Below are 24786 nucleotides of genomic sequence, written 5' to 3' on the forward strand. Positions count from 1 at the left end.
CAGTAATTGATATGGAGACTCCTGTGGAAGCAGAGTTAAAAAATTGCCTAGTAATTGGTCTCCTCAAACGTGTGAGCTGTTTGCACTCAGCCTAGCCTTAAAGTACAGAATCAAAAGACTATCTCAATCCTGACTCAGAAGGTTAGCTACACCCTCTCTGAAATGAATTTGCATAAGAACTGTTGTTTATAGGAATGCATTTTGATGGGGCAGATGGGTTGTTATGAAATTCTCAGGAGCCCAGGCCAGCTCTAGGACTCACCCCTGAGCGCACAGGCAACATTGGGCACGCTGGTAAAGGACCACTAGAATCCAGCAGCCCAGATTCCTTTCTTTGTGGTCAAAAGAGGTGGGAAAACAGGTGCAGGACTGCTGCATCGGTGAGTGTAACTAATCCGATAAGCAGAGCTCCATGGGTGGTTATGCGCCCTGGAAAGGAATAAGCATTAGGCTCTTAGAGGACACTCTAGGACTAATGCTTATCGGAAAATGACTAGGGGTGCTGGCGTCCCTATGTTCTATTTTCAGATGGGAAACGTTTCCCCCGCAAGGCAAAAACGCCCCTCAGATGTATTCTGGAGGATTAGGATCAATTTGACCTTCAGATGCTAAGAAAGAAACGACATATTCTTCTGCAGTACCGCCTGGCCACGATATCCTCTTCAAGGGGGAGAAACCTGGCCTCTTGAGGGAAGTATAAATTATAACACCATCTTACAGCTAGACCTCTTTTGTAGAAAAGAAGGCAAATGGAGTGAAGTGCCATATGTACAAACTTTCTTTTCATTAAGAGACAACTTGCAATTATGTAAAAAGTGTGATTTATACCCTACAGGAAGCCCTCAGAGTCTACCTCCCTACCTCAGCATCCCCCCGACTCCTTCCCCAACTAATAAGGACCCCCCTTCAACCCAAACGGTCCAAAAGGAGATAGACAAAGGGGTAGACAATGAACCAAAGAGTGCCAGTATTCCCCGATTATGCCCTCTCCAAGCAGTGGGAGGAGGAGAATTCGCCCCAGCCAGAGTGCATGTAGCTTTTTCTCTCTCAGACTTAAAGCAAATTAAAGTAGACCTAGCTAAATTCTCAGATAACCCTGATGGCTATATTGATGTCTTACAAGGGTTAGGACAATCCTTTGATCCGACATGGAGAGATATAGTTACTGCTAAATCAGACACTAACCCCAAATGAGAGAAGTGCTACCATAACTGCAGCCTGAGAGTTTGGTGATCTCTGGTATCTCAGTCAGGTCAATGATAGGATGACAACAGAGGAAAGAGAACGATTCGCCACAGGCCAGCAGGCAGTTCCCAGTGTAGACCCTCACTGGGACACAGAATCAGAACATGGAGATTGGTGCCGCAGACATGTGTAACCTGCGTGCTAGGAGGACTAAGGAAAACTAGGAGGAAGCCTATGAATTATTCAGTGATGTCCACTATAACACAGGGAAAGGAAGAAAATCCTACTGCCTTTCTGGAGAGACTAAGGGAGGCATTGAGGAAGCACACCTCCCTGTCACCTGACTCTATTGAAGGCCAGTCAGCTGCAGACATTAGAAAAAACTTCAAAAGTCCGCCTTAGGCCCAGAGAAAAACTTATAAAAAACCCTATTGAACTTGGCAACCTCGGTTTTTTATAATAGAGATCAGGAGAAGCAGGCGGAACAGGACAAACGAGACTAAAAAAAGGCCACCGCTTCAGTCACAGCCCTCAGGCAAGTGGACTTTGGAGGCTCTGGAAAAGGGAAAAGCTGGGCAAATTGAATGCCTAATAGGGCTTGCTTCTAGTGCGATCTACAAGGACACTTTAAAAAAGATTGTCCAAGTAGAAGTAAGCCGCCCCCTCATCCATGCCCCTTATGTCAAGGGAATCACTGGAAGGCCCACTGCCCCAGGGGATGAAGGTCCCCTGAGTCAGAAGCCACTAACCAGATGATCCAGCAGCAGGACTGAGGGTGCCTGGGGCAAGCGTCAGCCCATGCCATCACCCTCACAGAGCCCCGGGTATGCTTGACCATTGAGGACCAGGAGGTTAACCATCTGCTGGACACTGGCGTGGCCTTCTCAGTCTTACTCTCCTGTCCCGGACAACTGTCCTCCAGATCTGTCACTATCTGAGGGATCCTAGGACAGCCAGTCACTAGATACTTCTCCCAGCCATTAAGTTGTGACTGGGGAACTTTACTCTTTTCACATGCTTTTCTAATTATGCCTGAAAGCCCTACTCCCTTGTTAGGGAGAGACATTCTGGCAAAAGCAGGGGCCATTATACACCTGAACATAGGAGAAGGAACACCCGTTTGTTGTCCCCTGCTTGAGGAAGGAATTAATCCTGAAGTCTGCGCAACAGAAGGACAATATGGATGAGCAAAAAATGCCCTTCCTGCTCAAGTTAAACTAAAGGATTCCGCCTCCTTTCCCTACCAAAGACAGTACCCCCTCAGACCTGAGGCCCAACAAGGACTCCAAAGGATTGTTAAGGATCTAAAAGCCCAAGGCCTAGTAAAACCATGCAGTAGCCCCTGCAATACTCCAATTTTAGGAGTACAGAAACCCAACAGACAGTAGAGGTTAGTGTAAGATCTCAGGATTATCAGTGAGGCTGTTGTTCCTCTATACCCAGCTGTACCTAACCCTTATACTCTGCTTTCCCAAATACCAGAGGAAGCAGAGTGGTTTACAGTCCTGGACCTTAAGGATGCCTTTTTCTGCATCCCTGTACATCCTGACTCTCAATTCTTGTTTGCCTTTGAAGATCCTCCATACCCAGTGTCTCAACTCACCTGGACTGTTTTATTCCAAGGGTTCAGGGATAGCCCCCATCTATTTGGCCAGGCATTAGCCCAAGACTTGAGCCAATTCTCATACCTGGACACTCTTGTCCTTCGGTACGTGGATGATTTGCTTTTAGCTACCTGTTCAGAAACCTTGTGCCATCAAGCCACCCAGGCGCTCTTAAATTTCCTCACTACCTGTGGCTACAAGATTTCCAAACCAAAGGCTCAGCTCTGCTCACAGCAGGTTAAATACTTAGGGCTAAAATTATCCAAAGGCACCACGGCCCTCAGTGAGGAACATATCCAGCCTATATGGCTTATCCTCATCCCAAAACCCTAAAGCAACTAAGGTTCCTTGGCATAACAGGTTTCTGCTGAATATGGATTCCCGGGTATGGTGAAATAGCCAGACCATTATATACGCTAATTAAGGAAACTTAGAAAGCCAATACCCATTTAATAACATGGACACCTGAAGCAGAAGCGGCTTTCTGGGCCCTAAAGAAGGCCCTAACCCAAGCCCCAGTACTCAGACAAAGAAATAGAATAGGGAGGCCGGGCGCGGTGGCTCAAGCCTGTAATCCCAGCACTTTGGGAGGCCGAGACGGGTGGATCACGAGGTCAGGAGATCGAGACCATCCTGGCTAACACGGTGAAACCCCGTCTCTACTAAAAAATACAAAAAACTAGCCGGGCGAGGTGGCGGGCGCCTGTAGTCCCAGCTACTCGGGAGGCTGAGGCAGGAGAATGGCGTAAACCCGGGGGGCGGAGCTTCCAGTGAGCTGAGATCCGGCCACTGCACTCCAGCCTGGGTGACAGAGCGAGACTCCGTCTCAAAAAAAAAAAAAAAAAAAAAAAAAGAAATAGAATAGGGAACCTCATGAGGACATAGTTTCCTCCCCTCAGGATGGCTAGCCATCGAAGAAGGAAAAATACTTTGCCTGCAGCTAACCAATGGAAATTACTTAAAACCCTTCACCAAAACTTTGACTTAGGCATTGATAGCACCCTTCAGATGGCCAAATCATTTACTGGACCAGGCCTTTTCAAAAGTATCAAGCAGATAGTGGGGGCCTGTAAAGTGTACCAAAGAAATAATCCCCTGCACTGCAGGCCATACATTTAAATCCCTGTATCTTTAACCTCCTTGTTAAATTTGTCTCTTCCGGAATTGAAGCTGTAGAACTACAAATAGTTCCTCAAATGGAGACCCAGATGCAGTCCATGACTAAGATCTACCGCAGACCCCTGGACCAGCCTACTAGCCCGTGCTCCGATGTTAATGACATCAAAGGCACCCCTCCAGAGGAAATCTCAACTGCACAATCCCTACTACACCCCAATTCAGCAGGAAGCAGTTAGAGTGATCATTGACCAACCTCCCCAACAGCACTTGAGTTTTCCTGTCGAGAAGGGGGACTGAGAGACAGGACTAGCTGGATTTCCTAGGCCAACTAAGAATCCCTAAGCCTAGCTGGGAAGGTGACCACATCCACCATTAAACACAGGGCTTGCAACTTAGCCCACACCCTACCAATCAGAGAGCTCACTAAAATGCTAATTAGGCAAAAACAGGAGGTAAATAGCCAATCATCTATTGCCTGAGAGCACAGCGGGAGGGACAATGATCAGGATATAAACCCAGGCATTTGAGCCAGCAATGGCAACCCTCTTTGGGTCCCCTCCCCTTATATGGGAGGTCTGTCTTCACTCTATTTCACTCTATCAAATCTTGCAACTGCACTCTTCTGGTCCGTGTTTTGTTACGGCTTGAGCTGAGCTTTCACTCGCCGTCCACCACTGCTGTTTGCCGCCATCGCAGACCCACCGCTGACTTCCATCCCTCTGGATCCAGCAGGGTGTCCGCTGTGCTCCTGATCCAGCAAGGCACCCCTTGCCACTCCCAATCGGGCTAAAGGTTTGCCATTGTTCCTGCATAGCTAAGTGCCTGGGTTCTTCCTAATCGAGCTGAACACTAGTCACTGGGTTCCCCGGTTCTCTTCTGTGACCCATGGCTTCTAATAGAGCGATAACACTCACCACATGGCCCAAGATTCCATTCCTTGGAATCTGTGAGGCCAAGAACCCCAGGTCAGAGAACATGAGGCTTGCCACTGAGAGGTGACAACATGCTAAAGCCCTCGCTCTCGGCACCTCCTTGGCCTTGGCATCCACTCTGGTGGCACTTGAGGAGCCCTTCAGCCCACCATGGCACTGTGGGAGCCCCTCTCTGGGCTGGCCAAGGCCGGAGCCGGCTCCCTCTGCTTGCAGGGAGGTGTGGAGGGAGAGGTGCAGCCAGGAACTGGGGTTGTGCATGGTGTAGGCCAGCGTGAGTTCTGGGTGGACGAGGGCTCGGTGGGCCCGGTGGGCCCTGCACTTGGAGCGACTGGCCAGTGCTGCCGGCCCCAGGCAGTGAGGGGTTTAGCACCCAGGCCAGCAGCTGCAGAGGGTGTGCCACACCCCCTAGCAGTGCCAGCCCACTGGCACTGTGCTCGAATTCTTGCAGGGCCTCAGCTGCCTCCCCACAGGTCAGGGCTTGGGACCTGCAGCCTGCCATGCCCAGGCCTCCCCATCCCCACCGTGGGCTCCTATGCGGCCGGAGCCTCCCCAACGAGTGTCACCCCCTGTGCCACGGGCCCGGTCCCATCAACCTCCCAAGGGCTGAGAAGTGCGGGCACACGGCACGGGACTGGTGGGCAGCTCCACCTGCAGCCCAGGTGCAGGATCCACTAGGTGAAGCCAGCTGGGCTCCTGAGTCTAGTGGGGACTTGGAGAACCTTTATGTCTAGCTCAGGGATTGTAAATACACCAATCAGTACTCTGTAACTAGCTAACCTGGGGGGGTACTTGGAGAACTTTTCTGTCTAGCTCTCTGTGTCTAGCTAAAGGATTGCAAACGCACCAATCAGCACTCTGTGTCTAGCTCAGGGTTTGTAAATACACCAATCAGTACTCTGTGTCTAGCTCAAGGTTTGTAAATACACCAATCAGTACTCTGTGTCTAGCTAACCTAGTGGGGACTTGGAGTGCCTTTCTGTCTAGCACTCTGTGTCTAGCTAAAGGACTGTAATCACACCAATCAGCACTCCGTGTCTAGCTCAGGGATTGTAAACGCACCAATCAGCACTCTGTCAAAATGGACCAATCAACTCTCTGTAAAACGGACCAACAGCTCTCTGTAAAATGGACCAATCAGCTCTCTGTAAAATGGAGCAATCAGCAGGATGTGGGTGGGGTCAGATAAGGGAATAAAAGCAGGATGCCCGGGCCAGCAGTGGCAACCCCCCCTCAGGTCCCCTTCCATGTTGTGGAAGCTTTGTTCTTTTGGCCTTTGCAATAAATCTTGCTGCTGCTCACTCTTTGTGTCCATGCCACCTTTATGAGCTGTAATACTGCAAAGGTCTGCAGCTTCACTCTTAAAGCCAGCGAGACCAGGAACCCACCAGAAGGAACGGACAACTCCAGATGTGCCACCTTTAAGAGCTGTGACACTCACCGCAAAGGTCTGCAGCTTCACTCCTGAAGTCAGTGAGACTACGAACCCACTAGAAGGAAGAAACTGCGGACACATCTGAACATCTGAAGGAACAGACACCGGACACACCATCTTTAAGAACCGTGACACTCACTGCGAGGGTCCGTGGCTTCATTCTTGAAGTCAGCGAGACCAAGAACCCACCAATTCCGGACACACCACCATCTTGGAAGTGGTCCACCACCATCTTGGGACCTCTGGGAGCAAGGACCCCCAGGTAACATAGTCAAGTCTGCCAACTCCTGGGCTCAGGCTATCCTCCTGTCTGCCTCCCTAAGTGCTGGGATTTTAGGCTGAAGCCTCAACTGCCATCCTAATGAATGTTAAGTGGTATCCCACAATGGTTTTGATTTGTGTTTCCCTAGTGATTAACGATGGGAAGCAGAAGTGAATGAGACAGAATTGTGATCTTGTCAGAAAAGTCATCTTGGAAAAGCCAACGTCCAAAAGAAATGGTTAGAACAAGGGTCGCTGACTCCCATCCAGACGGTATCCCTGACCCTTGTGGGGCAATGTCACAGAGGCTCCTGCTCGGCAGGGAGGTCTGGATTCCACACTCTTCTGCCACTGCCCAGCTCTGGACCTCAGCTTTCTATGGGTGTCAAGAGGACAAGCAGCCGTGCCCATTTGTCTTGCTGGTGTTTTTGGGTGTCAGATGCGCCAGCAGGAGGGACAGTGTGTGGGAAGGTGCTGGTCTGAGGCTGGTCCCGCCAAAGCCCTGCAGGCTCACTCCCTGGTTGTGCGGAGGTGCTGGTGCTCGCTCGTCCCCTCAGCACCCACAAGCCGGGCCCGGGTGCCAGGCAGTTGTCCTCTGTGGAGCCTTATCGGGGCCCACAGGCCCTACTGCCTCGACCCCACCCGGGCCCCAAAACTCGGCCTGGGGGCCGCACAAGGCGGGGCCACGCGGGGCAGGGCCCGCCTGCTGGGGGAGTGCGCGGGGTGGGCAGCGGGGGGCAGGGTTCCTGGACTCCGACAGCCCGTCCGGCCGAGGTCAATCACAATGAAACCGTGTCCAGCGGACGCGGCTGGGGCTCGCCGCAGCCGACCGAGCCATCGTGAAGCCATGACGTGGCGCCCAAAGCTGCTGGCCTAGTGCACTCCGTGCTGGTCCCCGGCCTCCGCAGGCCCAGGCGGGGTCGCCCCGAGGCGGGTCTGGCGGGTCCAATCGCCCCGCCCGCAGGGGACCCGCCCCTCATGGGCCCCGCCAATCGCAGGGCACGTTGCTCTGCAGTGCCGCGCGGCTCGGCCTATGGGGCGGCGCGTTGTTGGGCTGCAGCGCCGCAGGCCGCACCCAGCTCGGGAGGTGGGGGCGAGCGGAGGGGCTGAGGGGCGGAGAGGCCGGGCGGGCCGCGGCTGTGGGCCAGGGGACGGGGGCGGAGCCGGAGTCGGAGCCGACGGGCGGTGGCCGCAGTGGCACCCCGGAATCCCGCGTGCTGCCCACGATTCGCTTCTGAGGTGAGGTTCGCGAGCGGGAGCGGGGGCGGCGGGGGCCCGGTTCGGGCTGAGGAGGCGGCTGGGGCGCGGCGAACTGGGCCGCGGTTGCGGCGGGCGGGGACCGCGAGGCCTGCAGCGGCCCTGGCAGCGCGGGGGGCGGGGAGGCCGCTTCGCCGCCGAGGGCGTCTTGGAGGGGTCCCCGCGGGGGCCGTCGGCCTGGGCCGAGCCTGGGAGCGAGGGCGCCGCCGATCTGTCAGCGTGATAGGACCCCGGGGACGAGGCTTCTCCCTGGCCGGTCGTTCCTAGCCGGCTGGTGGGCTGCAGGGGTCGGGGCGGAGGAGGAGGACCCTGGCCGGAGGCTGGTCAGCATCCTGCTTGGGAGACCGGTTCCGCGGTTTGTGTACGGACGCCTGTCTGGGTACTGCCTGTCGGCTCTCGTATTTAAAAACGACGGCTTCTGCCAAAAGCGAAAAGCCGTATCTGCCGACGGAAGCTCAGGAGATAATCCTGGAACTTTATCAGCGATGGGGCTGTGGGTCACCTTTGCCCTCCTTTTCTTTTCTTTTTTCTTAATCTTTTATTTTCGTTTTTGGGAGATGTCAGAGGGCCTTTCCCTATTACAGTGACTTTTATCTTTGTTCTTGTAATGGCTCAAGATAGTTGGGAGGTAATTTGCATTCACTTTATGCATACCCACCTTGAAAAACATATTTTGGTTCGCCTGAAACTGTTGTTGGTTTGAGCATAATTTATGCCTAGAATCCAGAAAGCAGTGATCATATCTCCAAAGACCAAAAACATAGCTGATAGCTGTATGCATTACTAGTAAGTTATGATTTTTTGTGTGAAAAATTGAGATATTAATGGGGATAGGAAATAGAATGCTGATAGGTAGACTGTGTCTATGAGTAGAGGAACCTACTGAAAACAAGCTTGGAGTAGATGGGTAGGAGTTCAGCAGGCACCAGAGAGAGGAGGGCATTTCAGGCAGAGGGTATGAATTGTATGAAAGTTGATTCGTAAACTTTGGAGTCTTGAATGGACAAGGGCCAGTGATGATAACTTTTTGTTTGTTTGTTTGAGGCGGAGTCTCGCTCTGTTGCCAGGCGGGAGTGCAGAGGTGCGATCTCTGCTCACTGCAACCTCCGCCTCCCGGGTTCAAGAGATTCTTCTGTCTCAGCCTCCTGAGTATCTGGGACTGCAGGCGCGCGCCACCACTCCCAGCTAGTTTTTGTATTTTTAGTAGAGACGGGGTTTCACCCTGTTGGTCAGGATGGTCTTGATCTCTTGACCTTGTGATCTCTCCGCCTCAGCCTCAAAGTGCTGGGATTCCAGGCGTGAGCCACCGCGCCTGGCCTACGTTAAAATTTTAATACACCCCTTTGATTTTGACAGTGGGGAAAACTAGAATAGTAAAGTTGTCTTTTAAGGAAGTGGATGATTTTGGCATCAAAACTGCTTTTCAGAGTTTCGATGTGGTTTACAATGGTATGCACAAGCTGGTATGATTTGTTAGTTTACTACTTGTGATGTCTTTAGATTTTAAAGTTTCGGAGACTCACTGAGTGATGTGAGTCTAAACTCTAGCCAGTCCCCGAATTGTGAGATAGTTTTCCTTCTAAAATATACTTCGTACAAGCTGATCATTTTTTCCCCTTAATTCTTTTGATGTTATCTGATATACTGAGAAGGTTTTGTTTGGTGTTCAGTTTTGTGTTACTGATTTTGCCATAAAAACTGTTTCTTTACATGATTATTAGTTTTTAGTTCTTTCTTATAGTCTTTGACTTGAATAAGAAAAGTAAATACTGAAATGCTTTTAAAGATAAAGTATTTATTTATTACTTGAAACTTAGAGTTAGGTTGACTGCCCTTCCTTTCTTTCCTTCCATGTTTACCTCTTCACATATACACATATGTAGAGAGAAAATAATATAAACCCCTTTTCTCATCCAGTTTCAACAGTCAATCTTGCTTCATCGTATCCCCGTAGTCCTAGATATCATTTAACCGTTAAATAGTTCAATATGTATATCTTAAAGACTTTAAAAAAAGGTAAACATGAGTACCATTATCACAGAAAATGAGTAATTCCTTAATACTTTCAAATATCCAGCCAGTGTTAAAATTTTCAGAATTGTCTCTTTTTTTTTTTTTTTTTAACAATTTCAATCTGGATCCACATGCTATCCATACAGTGTGACTAGTTTTATGGTAGTTTCCCCCTCCATATTTAGTTTTCTCCTGTAATTTATTTGTTGATGAAACCTGGTAGTTTGTCATGTGGAGTTATGCACAATCTCTATTTAACTCTGTGGCGTAGTTTAACAATACAGAATTTACTGAAAACTGGTCGTTAGGTCTAAAGGTGTGATCAAATTCAGCTTTATTTTTGTCAAGAAAACTTCATAGGTAAGTAGGCAGAAATGATTAGTAGTCTTTGTTTGCAGCCCTTGATTGTCAGTGCCTACAGTCATTTCAGTAAGCACTGAAATTGTTGATATTTGAATTCTCTAACTTCTTTTATTAAGTAGAATATTTTTATAAAGATAATTTTTCATGCCTCCACTATTTGGTTATCTGGAAGTACTGTATACCTTTTATAGAAAAGGGAGGATAAATTCTTAATTCTTCTGCATTATTTACTAGGTTTCACATAATGAATTGGTTCGCTAACATCCTTCAAAAGTAGCCAGTGAAGCTGGGCATGCTAGGGTGGGCCTGTAATCTTAGCTGCTCCTGAGGCTAAGATGGTACGAACCTGTGAGCCTCGGAGGTCGAGGCTGCAGTGAACCATGATCACTTCACTGCACTACTCTGTCTCTTTAAAAAAAAAAAAAAAAGGGACTGAGCTCGGAGGCTCAGGTCTGTAATCCCAGCACTTTGGGAGGCCGAGGAGGGCAGATCACGAGGTCAGGAGATCAAGACCATCCTGGCTAACATGGTGAAACCCCATCTCTACTAAAAATACAAAAAATTAGCTGGGCGTGGTGGTGCGTGCCTGTAATCCCAACTACTAGGGAGGCTGAGGCAAGAGAATCACTTGAACCCAGGAGGCGGAGGTTGCAGTGCCATTGCACTCCAGCATGGGCAACAAGAGTGAAACTCCATCTAAAAAAAAAAAATAAAAAAGTAAGACTAGGATTCTACTCAGCCTTCTCAATTTTATATGCCTGTATCTACTTTTCTTCTAAGCCAAACATTTTGGTTCTAGTTGCTCACTGTTTGAACCCACACATTTCAGTCTCAGAACAAGATGAACATGTGAACCCCGAAAATTTGAGACAGGTCTCAGTTAATTTAGAAAGTTTATTTTGCCAAGGTTGAGAATGTGTGCCTGTGACACAGCCTGCAGAGGTCCTGATGACATGTGCCCAAGGTAGTCGGGCACAGCTTGGTTTTATACATTTTAAGGAGACATGAGACATCAGTCAATATATGCAAGAAGTACATTGGTTCAGTCCAGAAAGGCGGGGACAACTTGAAGCAGGGAGGGAGCTTCCAGGTCACCAGTAGGTGAGAGACAAATGGTTGCATTCTTTTGAGTTTCTGATAAGCCTTTCCAAAGGAGGCAACCAGATACGCATCTTTCTCAGTGAGCAGAGGGATGACGTTGAACAGAGTGGGAGGCAAGACTGGGTGCCATGGCTCATTCGTGTATTCCCAGCACTTTGGGAGGCCACGGCAGGTGGATCACTTGAGATCAGGAGTTCGAGACCAGCCTGGCCAGCATGGTGAAACCCTGTCTCTACTAAAAATACGAAAATTAGCCAGGCCTGGTGGTGGGTGCCTGTAATCCCAGCTACTCAAGAGGCTGAGGCGGGAGAATCGCTCGAACCCAGGAGGTGGAGGTTGCAGTGAGTTGAGATCATGCCATTGCACTCCAGCCTGGGACAGAGTGAGACTCCGGCCCAAAAAAAAAGGAATCTTGGCCGGGCGCGGTGGCTCAAGCCTGTAATTCCAGCACTTTGGGAGGCCGAGACGGGTGGATCACGAGGTCAGGAGATCAAGACCATCCTGGCTAACACGGTGAAACCCCATTTCTACTAAAAAATACAAAAAACTAGCCGGGTGAGGTGGCGGACGCCTGTAGTCCCAGCTACTCGGGAGGCTGAGGCAGGAGAATGGCGAAAACCCGGGAGGCGGAGCTTGCAGTGAGCTGAGATCCGGCCACTGCACTCCAGCCTGCACTCCAGACTCTGTCTCAAAAAAAAAAAAAAAAAAAAAAAAAGGAATCTTAACATAGCATAATATTAAACTTTAACAGAGTTGTTTGTTAATGCTTATTCTGGCCTTTGTACGTTGAGGAACCTTGAGTTTAAAGGAATGAAGGGAAGCACATTTGATACAGTTTGCCTTTTGAGCTTAATTTTTCTAGAAGTACCTTTTTAAACAGTTGTTATAACTAGCGTGTAACTGTTTTTGGTAACTGTTATAACTGTTTTTGGTAACTGTTAGCTTAAGTGTGTTGAGTATATATTTAATTAATTAATTTTTTTTTTGGTTTGAGACAGACTCTTGCTCTGTCACCCAGACTGGAATATAGTGATGTGATCATAGTTTGCTGCAGCCTTGAACTCCTGGGCTTAAACCATTCTCCCACCTCTAACTCAGAAGTAGCTAGGACTGTACAGGTTCATGCCAACAGGCTTGGCTGTTTTTTTTTTTTTTTTGAGATACGGTCTTGCTGTGTTGCTCAGTCTGATGTTGAATTCCTGGCCTCAAGTAATCCTCCTGCCTCAGCCTCTGAATGTGCTAGGATAACAGGCATGAGCCACTTGGCCTTTTTCCAGGGTTTTTTTTTTTTTTTTTGAGATGGAGTCTCGCTCTGTTGCCCAGGCTGGAGTGCAGTGGCCGGATCTTAGCGCACTGCAAGCTCCGCCTCCCGGGTTTATGCCATTCTCCTGCCTCAGCCTCCCGAGTAGCTGGGACTACAGTGGCTGGGACTACAGACACCCACCACCTCGCCCAGCTAGTTTTTTGTATTTTTTAGTAGAGACGAGGTTTCAACGTGTTAGCCAGGATGGTCTTGATCTCCTGACCTCATGATCTGCCCGTCTTGGCCTCCCAAAGTGCTGGGATTACAGGCTTGAGCCACCACGCCCAGCCTTCAGGTTTTTACTGTTATAAGCAGTGCTCCAATTAATATTACATCTCCATATTGAGCATTTATGAGGGACATCTATAAATATTCTCTGAAGTGAAATTGCTATGTCGAAGGATAATTGCACTTTTCATTTGCGTAGACATTTCCAAATTACTCTCCTGGCCCCAATTAATATTCTTACATTTCCATCTTTGGGCACCTATGAAGTATATCTATAGATACATTCTCAGAAGTGAGATTGCCGTGTCAAAGAGTAATTGCACTTTTACTTTCCATAGATGTTTCCAGATTATCCTCCTAAGAAGTTACATCAGTTTATACTCCTACCAACTGCGTATTTTCTCCACATAATGAAGTATGGACACTAAAGTGACAATAGTACCTATTTTACATGGTTATTGTGAGGATTAAATGAAGTAAATGCCAAAAGGTGCCTACTAACCTGTCAGCAAATGACTTATTAATATAATTATTATTTTTTTCTGAACTTTATTACCAGCAATATTATAACCCTAGACAGTGCTTCATGAGGTTGGGAAAGAGGGTTCATACAATTGATCCAAGCAATATATGCCTCCAAAATATTGTTATTTGTGTTAGAACAAATGAGCTCTGCGTCTAGGCCTTGGGGCCGGGGAGTCTGGCATCTGGGGCTGATGTTAGGGGACAGAGCCACAGGTACATCTCAGATTTTGCTGGAAAGGGCATCCCTCAGGAATGGGGCACAGTAGATGTAACTACATGTGTGCCTCTACAGCCTGGAATGGCAGTTCGGCTGTTTGCATGGGGAGGAGAAAGTCATCATTTGGGAGGGACCTTTAGAATACCCCATCCCAAACACTTCTCTCCTCTTACTCTGAAGGGCTTAATTTAAATTTGCTTTGTGAATTAACTTATTGAGAATGATTTAGGGAGTTCGTTACCTAACAAATGTTTTCCCTTATCTGCACACTGTTGCTTGAAATTTGTTTCAAGGAGACAGAGCCATTAACAGATTAGGCAGAGTGGTGTTATGAAAGGAGCACTCACTGGCTCTTCACTATGGGTTTACTATGGTTTGCTGAGGATAGTCGAGTGGGTGCGAAAGTCATAGCTGCCCCAAGCCTCCTTTGAGAATACAAAGCCCAATGAAAACATATGTCCGTACAAAAGCTTGTGTGTGAATGTTTAGAGCAGCATTATGTTTAATAGACAAAAAGTGAAACACCCCAGATGTCCATCAGCTGATGAGTGGATCAACAAAATGTGGTCTGTTCATATGATGGAATAGTATTTGGCAATAAAAAGGATTAAAGCACTCATACTTGGTACAACATGGATGAACTCTGAAAACATGCTAACTGAAATAAGCCAGACACAAGAGACCACATGCTTTATGATTTTACTTATGTGAAATGTCTCTAATAGGCAAATCTTTTTGTTTTGTTTTGTTTTTTGTGAGACTGAATCTCATTCTGTTGCCCAGGCTGGAGTGCAGTGGTGCAGTCTTGGCTCACAGCAACCTCCACCTCCCAAATTCAAGCAATTCTCCTGCCTCAGCCTCTCGAGTAGCTGGGAACAGGTGTGTGCCACCATGCCCCACTGATTTTTATATTTTTAGTAGAGATGGGGTTTCACCACATTGCCCAGGCTGGTCTTGAACTCCTGACCTGAAGTGACCCATCTGCCTCGGCCTCCCAAAGTGCTGGGATTACAAATGTGAACCACTGTACCTGACCCCCAGTAGGCAAACCTATGCAGGCAGAAAGTAGATTGGGGGTTGACTGGGGCTCCAACCGGGGAGAGTGGAGTGGGAATGAGGAATGACTGCTAATGTGTATGGGGTTTCTTTTTGGGTGTTGAAAATGTTATAAAGTTAGATTGTGATGATTACACAACTCTGAATACACTAAAAACTGCTGAACTTCATTTAGAAGCAGAGCCTTGCTCTGTTGTTCAGGTTGGGGAACAGTGGTATAATCATAGCTGACTGTAACCTGGAACTCCTGGGCTCAAGTAATCTTCGCCACCTCAGCCTCCGGAATAGCTAGGACTACTGGTGCATACTACCACAGCTGGGTGATTTTTAAAAATGTTGCCACTCAAAATGTGTGGCTCTGGATCAAAATGGTGAAATTCTCTGAACTAATTTTTCTCATCTGTAGAAATAAGAGTATTAATAGTAACAGTCATATCTAACTGGAGGTGTGAGGCTGTGGTAAGCAAACTTACAGTGCTTACAATATGTGAGGATTCTGTCAGTGTGCTTTCTTTCCTTCTTTTCCAGAACATACAGGATGGAGGATCAGGCTTTAAGAGGGAAAGACACAGAAGATGCAATAGAGAGCACTGTGGCTCTTTTTTTTTTGTCTCTCTTTCCCTCTCTCTCAAAATAAAGCCTATGTAGAGGTATTTTTTTGTCTGATACAGCTGAGTATGTTTGCAGTTTAGTAGGAACTTTGTGGTTAAACCATGCTTTCTAAGATTTTCTTTTTTTTTTTTTTGAGACGGAGTCTTGCTCTGTCGCCCAGGCTGGAGTGCAGTGGCCGGATCTCAGCTCACTGCAAGCTCCGCCTCCCGGGTTCACGCCATTCTCCTGCCTCAGCCTCCCGAGTAGCTGGGACTACAGGCGCCCGCCACATCGCCTGGCTAGTTTTTTGTTATTTTTTAGTAGAGACGGGGTTTCACCATGTTAGCCAGGATGGTCTCGATCTCCTGACCTCGTGATCCACCCGTCTCGGCCTCCCAAAGTGCTGGGATTACAGGCCTAAGATTTTCTTTCTTTCTTTCTTTCTTTTTTTTTTTTTGAGACGGAGTCTCGCTCTGTCACCCAGGCTGGAGTGCAGTGGCCGGATCTCAGCTCACTGCAAGCTCCTCCTCTCGGGTTCACGCCATTCTCCTGCCTCAGCCTCCCGAGTAGCTGGGACTACAGGCAACCGCCACTTCGCCCGGCTAGTTTTTTGTATTTTTTAGTAGAGACGGGGTTTCACCGTGTTAGCCAGGATGGTCTCGATCTCCTGACCTCGTGATCCGCCCGTCTCGGCCTCCCAAAGTGCTGGGATTACAGGCTTGAGCCACCGTGCCCAGCCCCTAAGATTTTCTTAAGAGGCCAACCTTGTTGCCAGATGATACCATTAATCAAGTTATTGTCGAATAGGGCTTCAGGCAGGAAGCAAGGTTAGGAATGGTCTTTAGTCTCATAGATTGAACTCCCTTTTCTTTTGAGTGTCTGTCTACTTCAGTAGGAAGGGATGTGATGTTGATTGACCAGTCTTTAGGGGAAATAGATGACCTCCACCATCCAGATACTCATTTTTTGTTCTTTTCTTTCTTCTTCTTCTTTTATTTTATTTTATTTTTTTTTGAGAGAGAGTCTCACTTTTTCGCCCAGGCTGGAGTACAGTGGCGCGATCTTGACTCACTGCACCTCTGCCTCCCGGGTTCAAGTGATTCTTGTGCCCCAGCCTCCTGGGTACCTGGGACTGCAGGTGCACACACCACACCCGGCTGATTTTTGTAGAGATGGGGTTTCGCAGATACTCCATTTCAGTTTTTTTCTGAGCATCGTCTCCAGGGACTCAAGCACACATGCTTTGACAACAGAATCACCAGCAATGTCGCTGACCTAGGGTGTCTGCAGCATTCAGTGTCTTCTGTTTTCTGTACTAGGTGTTTGATTGTTTTGTAAAGCAGGAAGTTTTTATTTTATTTTTTTGGAGACAGAGTCTTGCTCTGTCACCCAGGCTGAAGTACAGTGGTGCGATCTTGGCTCTCACTGCAGCCTTGATCTCGTGGGCCCAAGCAGTCCTCCCACCCAGCTTCCTGAGCAGCTGGGCCTACAGACCCATTCCACCACACCCAGCTAACTAAAAAAAAATTTTTATGTAGAGACGAGGCCTTGCTATGTTGCCCAGGCAGGCCTGAAGGTGCTTTTAAACTCAGATAACCAGGACATTTGTAGCTGTGGAAATAGCTGTAATCTAACCATCAGAGTTGTTTTAAGAATACAAATTACATATAGTGTTTAAAGCATAATGAATGTACAGGTTGCTAGATTGGGGTTTACTCTCTTCTTTTTGTAACTTTTTAGAAGTTGGTCACTTTTTTTTTTTTTTTTTTGAGACAGGTTCTCACTGTGTTGCCCAGGCTGGAGTGCAGTGGCACGATCTTGACTCCCGGAAACCTCTGTCTCCCGGTTTCAAGCAATTCTCCCACCTCAGCCTCCCCAGTACCTGGGATTATAGGAGCCCATCACACCCAGCTAATTTTTGTAATTTTAATAGAGATAGGGTTTCATGATGTTGGCCAGGCTGGACTCAAACACCTGACCTCAGGTGATCTGCCCACCTTAGCCTCCCAAAGTGCTGGGATTATAGGTGTGAGCCACCGGCATCTTTTTCTAATGTAAGTGTTTAAGGCTATATGGCTCTCTAGAAGCATCTCTTTAGTGAAGCCAATAGTTTCCAACTGTAATATTTTTATTACTAAATAATGTATGTTTAAATTTTCATTATGATTTCTTGTTTGACCCATAAATTATTTTAAAATGTACCTTTAAATTTCTAAATATATGGTTTTAAGAAACTCTTCTGTTATTATGTTGTGTTTTTTTCTTTGAGACTGAGTTTTGCTCTTGTCGCCCAGACTGGAGTGCAGTGGTGCAATCTTGGCTCACCGCAACCTTCGCCTCCCAGGTTCAAGCGATTCTCCTGCCTTAGCCTCCCAAGTAGCTGGGATTACAGGTGCCCGCCATCACACCTGGCTAGTTTTTGTATTTTTTGTAGAGACGGGGTTTCACCATGTTGGCCAGGGCGGTCTCGAACTCCTGACCTCAGCCTCCCAGAGTGCTGGGATTACAGGCGTGAGGCACCACGCCTGGCTGTTACTATGTTTTAATTGCATTGCACCCAGAGAAATGGCTTGTGTGCTGCTGATTCCCTGGAATTTGTTGTGATTTTCTTTATTGCCAGATATGACACGAATGTTTATAAACACTCCTTGTATTCTAAAGAATATGGGCTGGGTACAGTGGCTCATGCCTGTAATCCCAGCACTTTGGGAGGCCGAGGTCGGTGGATCACCTGAGATCAGGAGTTCGAGACCAGCTTGGCCAACATGGTGAAACCCCATCTGTACTAAAAATACAAAAAAATTAGCCTGGCGTGATGGCACACACGCCAGCTACTAGGGAGGCTGAGGCAGGAGCATTGCTTGAACCCAGGAGGCGGAGGCTGCAGTGAGCCAAGATCATGCCACTGCTTTCCAGCCTGGGCGACAGAAGACTCCATCTTAAAAAAACAAGCAAGCAAGCAAGAAACAACATGTATTTAATTTGTGTGAGAAAGCAGGGAGGTGCAAAGTTCTATATATCTCTAATGATCTAACTTGTTACTTGCATTGCTCGTATTTCTTATTTACTGTTACTGACTTGAGCAATGTGGTAGATTATTATGGTAATCTCATTATGGTAGATTTGTCAATTTCTCTGTGAGTGCTAGCAATTTTTGGTTCATATATGTTGACAGTATTTTATTAGGTGTGTATAACCTTATACTTTTCATCTTCCTGTTGAATTGTACTTAGGTTTGTGGCCTTTTCCATTCTGAATAAATGCTTTTATTTTCTTGGTCTTCATTGTCTGATATTAATATAGTTACTCCAGCTTTGTTTTGGTTGGTGTTTGCCTGGTGTTTGTATTTTTGTCCATTTATTTTCAGACTGTGTTCTGTTTCATGGGTATATTAGTATTTTTATGGCTCCTGTAACAAGTTACCACATACGTGGTGCTTTAAAACGACAGAAATTATTCTCTCATAGTTCTGGAGGCCAGAAGTTTGAAAACAATATCACTGGACCAAAGTCAAGGTGTTGCTAGGGCTGTGCGTTGTTCCTTTGGAGGTGATATGGGAGAATCTGTTCCTCACCTGTTCCAGCTTCTCATGGCTGCCACGTTCCTTGGCTGTGGCTGCATCACTCCAATCTTTGTGACCCGGGTTAGATTGCTTTCTTGTCTTCTGTGTGCTTAAATGTCCCCCACCTCAATTTTATAAGGATACTGTGATTACATTCAGGGCCCACCCAGGTAATCCAGGATAGTCTCACAATCCCAAAATACTTACTTTATATGGCAAAGACTACAGATATAATTAATATTTACAGGTTCTAGGCATTATTTGGACCTTTTAATTTGGGGACTGTTATTCAGCTTACTAAAAGAGTGTCTCTTATAAGTTACCTATAATTTCTGTCTTTTAACTGGCATAATTTAGTACATTTATATTATGATTCTGATAAATTTGTACTTTCTTTATCATCTTAGATTTTGTGTTCTGTTTCTTTTTTTTCTCCCCCATGCTTGCCTTTTTAAACAACTGGGAGTTGTTTTTTTTTTTTTTTTTTTAATATTCTTCCATCTTTTGGTTTGGAAATGACATACTCTTAATATTCTTTTTTTTTTTTTTTTTTTTTTTTTGTGTAGGGGTTTTTCTCTTTCGCCCAGGCTGGAGTGCAGTGGCCGGATCTCGGCTCACTGCAAGCTCCGCCTCCCGGGTTCACGCCATTCTCCTGCCTCAGCCTCCCAAGTAGCTGGGACTGCAGGCGCCCACCACCACACCGGCTAATTTTTTGTATTTTTAGTAGAGATGGGGTTTCACTGTGTTAGCCAGGATGGTCTCAATCTCCTGACCTCGTGATCCACCCAACTTGGCCTCCCAATTTTTTTTTTTTTTAAAGACACAGTCTTCCTCTGACACTCAGGCTGGAGGGCACAAGTTTTTTTCTTTTCTTTTTTTTGAGACAGGTTCTCACTCTTTCACCCAGGCCTCGGTGCAGTGATGCAATCACAGCTCACTGCAGCCTTGACCTCCTGGACTCTAGTCATCCTCCCACCTCAGCCCTCAAGTAGCTAGGACTACAGGCACATGCCACCATGCCCAGCTAATTTTTGTATTTTTTTTTTGAAACCGGGTTTTGCTGTGTTGCTTAGGCTAGTCTCAAACTCCGGGACTCAAGTGATCTGTCTGCCTCAGTCTCCCAGAGTGTTAGGATTACAAGCGTGAGCCACCATTGGGCATGGTGGTGCATGGCTGTAATCCTAGCTACTTGGAAATTATTTCACACAAGTTCTTTAAAAAAAAAAAAAAATAGAGACAGATCTCACTATTATGTTGCCCAGGGTGGTCTTGAATTCCTGGGCTCAAGTATCCTCCTACCTCAGCCTTCCAAAGTGCTAGGATTACAGGCATGAGCTACCACTCCCAACCTTCACCTAAGTTCTTGAAAGATAATTTTACTTGATATAGAAATCCAGATTGACAGTTATTTCTTTCCAGCATTTTGGAGTTATCCTACTGTTTTCTACTTTTGTTGTTTCTGTTGGCAAGTTTGGCAGTAGTCAGTTTGTTATTCCCTTGTAGGTGATCTGTCTTTTTTCTTTCCGGCTTCTGTTAGAAGTTTCTTTTCTTTATTTTGGCCTTGGCTATTCTGCATATTCATTACAATGTGTGTAAGGTATGAATTTATCTTTATTTATTTTGCTTGGTTTTTGTAGGTTCATGTCTTTCAGCTCTGGGAAGTTGTCAGACATTTTCTCTTGGAATATTTACCCTTCCGTATTTATTATTTCTGCATGTAACTCAAGTAAATGGTTTCTAGACTGTTTTTTTTTTCTTTTTTTCCCCCTGAGATGGAGTCTTGCTCTGTTGCCCAGGCTGGAGTGCTCTGGCGTGAACTCCGCTCACTGCAACCTCCACCTCCTGGGTTCAAGTGATTTTCCCATCTCAGACTCCCAAGTCGCTGGGACTACAGGTGTGCACCACCACATCTGGCTAATTTTTGTATTTTTAATAGAGACGGGGTTTCACTATGTCAGCCAGTCTGGTCTCAAACTCCTGACCTCAGGTGATTCACCTACCTCAGCCTCCCAAAGTGCTGGAATTACAGGTTTGAGCCATCACACCCAGCCAACTTTCTTATTCTGTTGTTTTTTATATTTTATTTTTTTTGAGATGGAGTCTTGCTTTGTTGCCTAGGCTGGAGTGCAGTGGTGGGATCTCAGGCCACTGCAACCTTCACCTCCCGGGTTCAAGCAGTTCTCCTGCCTCAGTCTCCCGAGTAGCTGGGACTACAGGTGCGTGCTACCACGCCCGGCTAATTTTTAGTATTTTTAGTAGAGACGGGGTTTCACCGTTTTAGCCAGGATGGTCTCGAACTCCTGACCTCGTGATCCACCTGTCTCGGCCTCCCAAAGTGCTGGGATTACAGGCGTGAGCCATTGCGCCCGGCCCTTATTCTGTTATTTATATCTCTTCTTTCATATTTTGCATCTCTTTTTCTCCTTGTACTGGTTTCTGGGTAATTGTTTCTTTTTTTCTTTCTTTTTTTTTTTTTTGAGATGGAGTCTTGCTCTGTCGCCCAGGCTGGAGTGCAGTGACTCGATCTTGGCTCACTGCAAGCTCCACCTCCCGGGTTCACGCCATTTTCCTGTCTCAGCCTCCTGGGCAGCTGGGCCTACAGGCACCCGCCACCACGCCCGGCTAATTTTTTTGTGTTTTTAGTGGAGACGGGGTTTCACAGTGTTGACCAGGATGGTCTCGATCTCCTGACCTCGTGATCCGCCTGCCTCAGCCTCCCAAAGTGCTGGGATTACAGGCGTGAGCACCCAGCCAGGGTAGTTTTTTCAAAGCTATGTTTTAGTTCACAGATTCCTCTGTGTCTAAGCTGTTATTCATTTTTTGACCTAAAAATTCAATTTAAAGTTTTTTTTTTATTCTAAAAATTAGCAGGCATGGTGGTGCTCCTGTAGTCTGAGTCTCAGCTACTCAAGAGGCTGAAGCTAGAGGATCACTTGAGCCCTGGAGTTTGAGACCAATGTGGGCAAATCGAAACCCCGTCTCTACGTAAAATACAAAAATTAGCTGGGCATGATGGGGCGCACTTGTGGTCCCAGCTACTCAGGAGGCTGAGGTGGGAGGATCGCTTGAGCCCAGGAGGCAGAGGTTGCAGTGAGCTGAGATTGTACCACTGCACTCCAACCTGGGCAACACAGCAAGACCCTGTCTCACAAAGAAAATCTGAGTGGTAGGGATTTTCAAGTATTTGTGTTAGTTGAGGTCTCCAAATGGAAATAGTGATTGGAAACTAGTTTAAAACATACAAAAGGTGTATTCAGTGTGAGGTTGGTTCCAAAGTGCACGGTTTGACAGCCCAGGGAGCGAGTGAGGTGTGTTGTTGGTGTTTTCCGTGATACAGGGGAACTGACTCCAGTGTGGCCAGCATACAAGACTTTGGTAAAATCATTACTTTGTTCTGGAACTCGATTTTAGCATCTGTGAAATGACTGGGTGACTTCTAAAGTTCCTTCTGGGGCAGAAAATACATGCTTCTAAGGTTCTGTCTCATTGCTTTTTTTAAAATTATAATATAATAATTTAATAACCATTTATTTAAGATCTGTGTTCAGAGCATTATGTTAGGAATATTGGAATTAAAGCATTGTAATAGCTCTTGCCTTCAGTAAGCTTGCAGTCTGGCAGTTGGATTAAAAAAATGACCAAACGCAGCAGTGGTACAGCCTCTAAGAGGAAACTCTACTATGTGGTAGAGATATGTGTCCCCCCTGCAAATACCAGGAAAGACCGTTAATTATTGTCCATTACAGAATGATGTTCTGGTGTCCTTTTTAGAGAGATTCAGTCAGTCTTTAAAGATAATGCCGTTGCTGCTACTGCTAATAATAATAGTGGTAGCTACCACTACTGAGTGTTTACTATGTACCTTGTACTAAACACTTGACATAAGTTAACTCATTTAATCTTAAACCAAGGAAGTAGATAATGATTCTCATTTTACAGATGAAGAAACTGAAATAGAGAGAGATGAAGAAATGTGCCTAAGGTTACGTAGTTTAGTGAACTGGAATCAGAACCTGAGTTGTCTGGCTTTAGAGTTATAAACCATAGATAGGAATTGAGCACATTTATTAATCAGCATTGCGAGGCTAATGGAATTTTGATAAAGACCCAAACCAGGTTCTTTTCTGCACCAGCGATACTAGACATACTGTGGAAATATAAACAGGATAGGGTGCATTAAAGTTCACTCACATTTTTTCAGTTAGACAGATGGTTATCTTTAGTTGCTTCACTCAGAGTCATTTTCAAAACCACACCCAAGGCCAGGCAGTGGCTCATGCCTGTATTCTTAGCAGTTTGAGAAGCTGAGGTCAGAGGATCACTTGAAGCCAGGAGTTTGAGACCAACCTTGTCCATGTAGTGAGACCACGGCTCAACAAACAATGAATAATAAACATATTTACTATCATGGGAGATCTGTGTGCCAGACATTGTGCTGGGCATTTTACATTTATTAGTTCTAATTGCCCCAACAACCTGGGAACATATGAGCGAGTGTATTTTATTACAAATGTGGAAACTGACGTACAGAAGACAATAAGCCTATGAAGTGATAGTAGGGCGTTGCTGGTACAAAGTCGAAACCTGCCTCTTTAGACCCTGCGCCTCTTTGTCTGTGGGGAAAAGAGATTGTTGATGATGTGATAGCTAGAAAACATACCATTCATCAAAATAAATCCCAGGTGGATTAAAAAGAAATGTTTAAAATTATAGAGGCACTGTGGAGACAAAGCAAAATAAAATGTTTATCAGAGATAACGCCTTAACATTTTCTTGGAACATTTTATTAGATGTGTGCTTGGGAAGGAATAATAACTTTCTTTTTAAAAGCAGAAGAAATCACAAAGGAAAAGGTTTGTTGACCTAAATATGCAAAATGTTAAAATATTTTCTTATTGAAAAATAAAATTATAGAAGATAATAGTCTGAGAATGACAAATATGATAAAAGGGTCAATACCGTACCTTTTTTTTTCAGATGTGTATAGAAATAAATACATGAAGATCTCAACAGATATGTGGACAAAGGAAATAATAGACTATGGGAAATTTTAAATGTAAATAAGCATATTAAAAAAATTCATGCTCACATACTGAGAAATGTCAAATAAAGTAGACATTTCTACACTCCAGCCTCGGCAACATTGAGACCCTGTCTGAAAAAAGCCAAAACAAAGCAGACATTTCCCATCTACCAAAACAGAAATTTTAGTGATAGCCTCTGCTTCCTTTTCAGAGTATGTAAGCCAAAAAGGAAGTGAAACTTTTTATTTAATCCTCGCCCATTTTGGAGGTTTTCTTTACTGTAAGTTTTCCTTTCCAGTGTCAGGCTTACCCTTCACGCAGTTACCACTTTAGACACATTGTTTACCACCATTTCATTCAGCAGCTGCGTTATTCATAAGATCACTTTATGATGACGTACTTTTCCATCTTACTGTTTTATAATTATTAAACGATTCCCCTGGTATTGTTCCTTTGTTGTTGTTTTTTTTTTTTTTCCAGGAGAAGCATTCTCAGGTTAGTACTGTTAATCCCTCCTTACATGTTTAATTAGATTATAGAGTGTTGGTTTTTTCCTTCCTTATAAAATCTTACTTAGAGTTTTCTATACTGATGTGTCCAGTCAACCTGTGCTTCCTGACTTAGCTGAGTCTTCCTGCAGTCTTTATGAGGTTTCACTATAGTACCAGGCTCACTTAGTTACAACTTCCCTGAGGTCTAGAAATCTCCTTTTCTTATTGTCCTACCTCTGGGAGTTGTTTGTGTGAGCTTTAGTCTCCAAATCTAGCCATCAAGAGGCAGACATAGTAGTTACTTTTGCTTTATCAACTTTGGGAATTGACGTAATTCTTGGAAACATAAGACCTTCTTAATTCAGAGATACAAAACCCCATTTGATATGCAGATTGTCCATTTGCAGTCTAGAATTTCCTTGTGAGTGGCGAACTTGTGAGGGAAATTTGGAGTGTTTTTGTTTGCTGCTGTACCCCAAGGGTCTCTTCAGTGGGACGTCAGTTGTGATTGAAGCAAAGCAA

At 45.9% G+C, this 24786-nt stretch overlaps 1 protein-coding gene across 12 annotated transcripts in view; it reads left to right on the forward strand.

The window, feature by feature from the left end:
* Window positions 1–7597: 7597 nt before the first annotated feature.
* ADD1 (adducin 1) overlaps window positions 7598–24786 on the forward strand; it is a 92265-nt gene continuing 75076 nt past the window's right edge. For 8 of the 12 annotated variants that reach the window (XM_025384727.1, XM_025384735.1, XM_025384729.1 and 5 more), the window contains exon 1: window positions 7598–7772. The gene's annotated coding sequence lies outside the window, so the exon portion shown is untranslated. Of the gene's footprint in view, window positions 7773–7897; window positions 8577–24253; window positions 24269–24786 lie in introns of those variants that run through there. The other 4 variants (XM_025384739.1, XM_025384733.1, XM_025384728.1 and 1 more) reach the window with 3 other exon arrangements.

The sequence above is a fragment of the Theropithecus gelada genome, chromosome 5, assembly GCF_003255815.1.
Source record: "Theropithecus gelada isolate Dixy chromosome 5, Tgel_1.0, whole genome shotgun sequence".
In the NCBI taxonomy this organism is placed as follows: Eukaryota; Metazoa; Chordata; class Mammalia; order Primates; family Cercopithecidae; genus Theropithecus; species Theropithecus gelada.